The sequence below is a fragment of the Ictalurus furcatus genome, chromosome 27, assembly GCF_023375685.1.
Source record: "Ictalurus furcatus strain D&B chromosome 27, Billie_1.0, whole genome shotgun sequence".
Taxonomy (NCBI): Eukaryota; Metazoa; Chordata; class Actinopteri; order Siluriformes; family Ictaluridae; genus Ictalurus; species Ictalurus furcatus.
In genome coordinates, this window is record NC_071281.1 from 2,165,001 (window position 1) to 2,171,181 (window position 6,181).

General features: G+C 35.5%; 1 protein-coding gene across 1 annotated transcript in view; it reads left to right on the forward strand.

Moving 5' to 3' along the window:
• LOC128602878 (calpain-2 catalytic subunit) overlaps positions 1-378 on the forward strand; it is a 10,642-nt gene extending 10,264 nt beyond the window's left edge. Inside the window, exon 12 of the mRNA XM_053616988.1 lies at positions 1-378. This exon is cut by the window's left edge and continues 316 nt beyond it. The gene's annotated coding sequence lies outside the window, so the exon portion shown is untranslated.
• The last annotated feature ends 5,803 nt before the right edge of the window (positions 379-6,181 follow it).

Sequence of the window (6,181 nt, forward strand, 5' to 3'; positions counted from 1 at the left end):
TATCTATCTATCTATCTATCTATCTATATGCCTATTAACCAATAAATATATATGCCAATTATCCAATAATGATATCTATCTATCTATCTATCTATCTATCTATCTATGCCATTTAGCCCATAATTCTATCTATCTATCTATCTATTTATCTATCTATCTATCTATGCCAATTAATCCATAATTCTATCTATCTATCTATCAATCTATCTATCTATCTATCTATCTATCTATGCCAATTAATCCATAATTCTATCTATCTATCTATCTATCTATCTATGCCAATTAACCCATAATTCTATCTATCTATCTATCTATCTATCTATCTATATGTATATATATATATATATATATATGCCTATTAACCAACAAATATATCTATCTATCTATCAATCAATCAATCAATCTATTTATCTATCTATCTATCTATCTATCTATGCCAATTAACCCATAATTATATCTATCTATCTATCTATCTATCTATCTATCTATCTATGCCAATTAACCAATAAATCATTTAATGTCAAGATTTTTTTTTACTCTTTTGTTAACTGGGAGTCATCCACAGGTTAATATTGGCCAGTTTATCACACATATGACACACACTCAGCATCATCAATAAAACTATAGTGGCTTGTCATGTAAAATTACCGCAGGCTGTTTTTGTTGTAAAGTCCCTTCAATTAATGAAGCCGCATTATTTTCTATAGTGAAGCAAAGAAAGCTTTTTGTCTCCTCCCTTATTCAGCCACACTGCATGAGAATGCTCAATTCCTCCATTCCTCCACAGCATAACTCTTTCTAAAGTTTCTAAAGTTTGTTCGAAAGCATATGCCTGATTCCTTGTTGACCTACACATACAAGGTAGTGTGAGCTTCTATATTATACAATGAAACACTTATACTTATTGTTTAAGAACAATATTGTGTGTGACTGTATCCTGTAACCTTGTCTATTAATACCAGTCATAAAAATAAAGAAGAAAAAAAGAACGAGACAACCTGTTTTTCTTCTTCCCGTGATCTTCACGAAATTCAGGTGATGTAATATCCTGTTGAACATGTGACTTGTGTTTGAAACGTCTATCCATCTGTCTATATCTCTCTATCTGTCTATCAGTCAATCTACAGCGTGTAGTGAGAAGTTCTGGATCCGTGTTAAATAGATAAATATACGTGTCTTACATTTGATCGGTAGACCGTCTAGTTTATGGTAAACGACAGTCTTACAATAACTTCCTCCGTAAACAAGTGCATGAAAGCAGCTAATATTTTAAAATTGTTCATAAATGGGATGTGCGACCTCTGGAAAATCCACCTGTGAATTGAATTCTGTATTAAAGCTCCAGGTTATAAAACACTGACACCAATAAAGCTGTTCCATTTAATTTTTCTGTCAAACAGACGACACTGTGTGTGTTGTGTGTGGTTGTTTATTGCGAATATTATTCATAATAAATTCATTTCTGTCATTACGTGGACGTGCATTTCAGTGATTCCTCGGACAGGTAAATGTGCTCTTAGGCATGGTGCAAAGCGGATCTTCTAGAATGATCTCTAAACAACTTAACTGCATGACTGATGAAACCGCACCCAAAGGAGAACTCGGATGTACTTAAACGCGGTTCTGCAATGGCACTTTTTCACATTCCTGCACGCCTTATTTCCACACTGCGCCCAAGTCTCTGGGGTTTAAGGTAGTTGTGACATTGAAAAACAAAGTTGAATTGAAATATCTAGCAACTTCATTGGCTTGGTTTGGATAACCTTATGGCAACTTTGATGAATGTTTATTAGGAAAAATACATCTCTGAGTAAATTAGTTAGGGGTTCGTATAGGGTAAATTGTTGTTTTGGAGGTAATTTTGTTGGGAAGTTTAGCAACAGTAGTCTTATAAATAAAATAAAAACTACTCAGATTGGTGTCGTTTAAATATGATTTGTGGTATGTTACAGGAGCAAGGTGCTCTGTAGGACATATAGTAAATATTTACTTACAGTCACTCTCTTTCTCTTGAGCTACAAGTGGCTATAAGTCATAAAAAGAAATCAGGTCTTTCTTTACCAGTGTTGTGTTATCAACACTTCTCCCTGAGAAGTTTTCTTCTCGTCCTTTTGTCAATTTTGGGGAGACATCCTGTTCTTAGTAATGTCACTGTGGTGATGATGACCTTCACAGTGCTCCATGGTACATCTAATGTTTCATACCCCTCTCCTGATCAATAGCTTTAGATGATAAGCTCCTGTATATGCTTTGTTTCAAGTTATTGTTGCTAAAGGTGTTTCTACATGTTACTGAATTATAGCGTGTACTTATTTTCCCCCACCTGGTTTCTGAATGTTGAGGAAATTTAAAAAAATATTTAAATCTGTTGTGTTTTTTTTTTTTTTTTTTTTGCCACCTGAGGTAATTTGTTTGTTTCTAGAAGTTGGTGAGATCCAGACAATAAATAAAAACTATAAAAACTCTAATAAATAAAAACCTAGCACTGAAGGACAGTGTACCTTCCTTTTCCCATGACTGTACTGTTCATTGTCTTTCCAAATTTTATTCTGGGATATTGTCATTTTTGTCTTGATCATATTTGAGATCAAGATTAAGACAAGATCTGTCTCAGTCCTAGATCCAGTTTGTGTATTTACTTAGAGCACTTTTATACAACTGTCAGCCTTATCGTGGAAAATTAATGTTGTGAGCAAAGAAAAATAAATACTTTTAAACGCTCTGACTGAATGTTTAAGCTTATTATTCATCGAGAACACGGTTCAATCAGCGACACTGCACTCTTACACCAGAGGGCGCAAGAGACCAAAGTTTTATCTACAACCCCAGTTCTAAAAAAGTTGGGACGCTGTGAAAAAATGTCAATAAAGACAGAATGCAGTAATTTGCAGATCTCATAAACCCATATGTTATTCACAATAGTACATAGAAAACATATAAAATGTTTAAACTGAGTAAACGTACCGTTTTAAGGGGGAAGAAAAGGTCATTCTGTATTTGATGGTTGCAACACGTCTCAAAAAAGTTGGGACGGAGGGGGCAACAAAAGGCTGGGAAAGTAAGTGTTAGTAAAAAGGAACATTTTAATTGGGAACAGGTCAGTAACATGATTGGGTATAAAAGAGTATCCTAGAGAGGCAGAGTCTCTCAGAAGGAAAGATGGGATGGAATCTGGATGAAAGCGTATGTTGCTTTATAACCTGCATATACCTTTCAGCATTGATGGTGCCTTTCCAGATGTGCAAGCTGCCCATTCCATAGGCATTAATGCTGCACCCCCATACCATCAGAGACGCAGGCTGGGTTTTTGAGCTTTGCAAATCATTGCATTCTGTTTTTATTTACACAGCGTCCCAACTTTTTTGGAATTGGGGTTGTATTTATTTATTGCCAGCAATGAGGCATAGTTTATTATTACAGTAGTGTCATGGCTTGGGCTTGCATGGCTGCTTATGGAACGAGCTAACTAATCTTTATTGATTTTTTGATTTATTGATTATTGTAGTTATTACAAGCAAGGGATATGCAACCAAATATTAAGTGTTTTATACTTCTGCTATACTTTTGCTCCATTATAAATCAGGTGGTCTGCCAACAAAGGTGCCACGTTTTAAGTTGTTTAACATGTCTAGATATAAATAAGTATCAGTCTCGTATTCATCTTTTGATCCCAAAACCAAATGCTTTCAATGTATAGCGAAAACAACAGAATTGGCCTTGCTGTTCCAATACTTTCAAAGGAGACTGTGTATATACATATATATATATATATATATATATATATATATATATATATATATATATAATACATATATATATATATATATATATATATATATGTGTGTGTGTGTGTGTGTGTGTGTGTATACATAGACTGTGTGTATATATGTATATATATATATATATATATATATATATATAGCATATTGTGATATCACAAGTTATGATCAATTACTGCATGCCTGTGGCCTTTGAATATCTTTGAACGTTTGTTTGAATTCTCTATGAAAGCTTATATATACAGTATGAAATGCATAGTGATACATGTCCTAATGGGACACTTTGCAAAGTCAGTTGAGTGTGAAGTATGCTTATCGCACCATCACTGTCACCCTTGCTCTCGCTCTATATACACACAGTCTATGTATACACACATACACACACACACACATATGTGTATATATATATATATATGTGTGTGTGTGTGTATACATAGACTGTGTGTATATATGTGTATATATATATATATATATATATATATATATATATATATATATATATATATATATATATATATATATATATATATAGCATATTGTGATATCACAAGTTATGATCAATTACTGCATGTCTGTGGCCTTTGAATATCTTTGAACGTTTGTTTGAATTCTCTATGAAAGCTTATATATACAGTATGAAATGCATAGTGATACATGTCCTAATGGGACACTTTGCAAAGTCAGTTGAGTGTAAAGTATGCTTATCGCACCATCACCGTCACCCTTGCTCTCGCTCTATATACACACAGTCTATGTATACACACACACACACACACACACACATATATATATATATGTGTGTGTGTGTGTGTGTGTGTGTGTGTGTGTGTGTGTGTGTGTATACATAGACTGTGTGTATATATGTATATATATATATATATATATATATATATATATATATATATATATATATAGCATATTGTGATATCACAAGTTATGATCAATTACTGCATGTCTGTGGCCTTTGAATATCTTTGAACGTTTGTTTGAATTCTCTATGAAAGCTTATATATACAGTATGAAATGCATAGTGATACATGTCCTAATGGGACACTTTGCAAAGTCAGTTGAGTGTGAAGTATGCTTATCGCACCGTCACCCTTGCTCTCGCTCTGTCAGCCCTTAAAAAATTTAATCAGATAAAGAGCAGTAAGATCAGATATGATTCTAGCACTGAATACGAAACCACAGCAGAACAGAAGCCTGATATGTGGCAATTGCCTGAAGGTATACAGTACAGCGGATATAAAACGTCCACACACCCTTGTTAAAATAGCCGGTTTTTATGTTACAATAAAAGTAACAATAACCTGGTTGCATAAGTATGCACACCCTTTTCTAACTGCAGGTGTGGCTGTGTTTGGAATCATCCAATCACGTTCAATCTCATGTTCAATAGTAATTATCATAAAGCCGTCATCAATGAAATTATTATTCTGATTCACCCCAAATAAAGACCAGCTGTTTCTCTAGGATGTTCTTCACATCTTCTCGGTTTCATCTGACAGCTGAAGCCACGGTCCACAAGGAGCTTACTAAGCCTGGACAAGGTCTCACTGATCAGGAGAGAAAGAATTCCCAAAACATTAGATATACGATGGAATGCTGTGAAGTGGAGGACATGCAGTGCAGCAGTGACATCACCAAGAACAGGACGTCCCTCTAAAATGTGTGGTTCGTATGTGCAGTGGTTCTTCCCCAAAACGCATGTCTTACAGTTTCCCTTCACCGGAACTAAGAAGCACAAACACTGTTCCAGCATGACGATGCCCCTGTGCACAAAGCGAGCTCCATGAAGACACGGTTGGTGTGGAAGCACTCAAGTTGCTTGCACAAATCCCCAACCTCAAACCCCACTGAACATCTTTGGGATGAAATGGAATGCCTTCGTTCCAGGCATGACCTCACAAGTGCTCTTGTATCTTGTGGACACAAATCCCCACAGCCACGCTCCAAAATCTAGTGGAACGCCTTCCTAGAAGAGTTCTAACAGGAAAAGGTGTAACAACTCACTATTAACGCCCATGTTTTCTTTGTTTGTTTGTTTAGAATGGGATGTTCGATACTCAGGTGTCCAAATACTTGGAGCCGCTTTAGATGTGAAATAGATTCCATCTCCTGAACATTTTCATTACATTGACGTTTGGAGATCCAGTGGTGTATGGAGGAAAAGCACAAATCGGTTGAATTAAGCGGAAGTTTATTGGACTTAGATCCGACCTCACCATCGCGTGCGAGGAGATCTCAGACGCGTCATAGCTTCCAGAACAACAGGAAGAAGAAAATAAAAAGGAAACCACTAAGCAGCACTGTTCTCAGTGCGCAGATTATATATATATAGGCTGTAGTGCAAATCGAGTCCATGTTCCCTATATAGGTGCACTACCTAGGGGATGAAATAG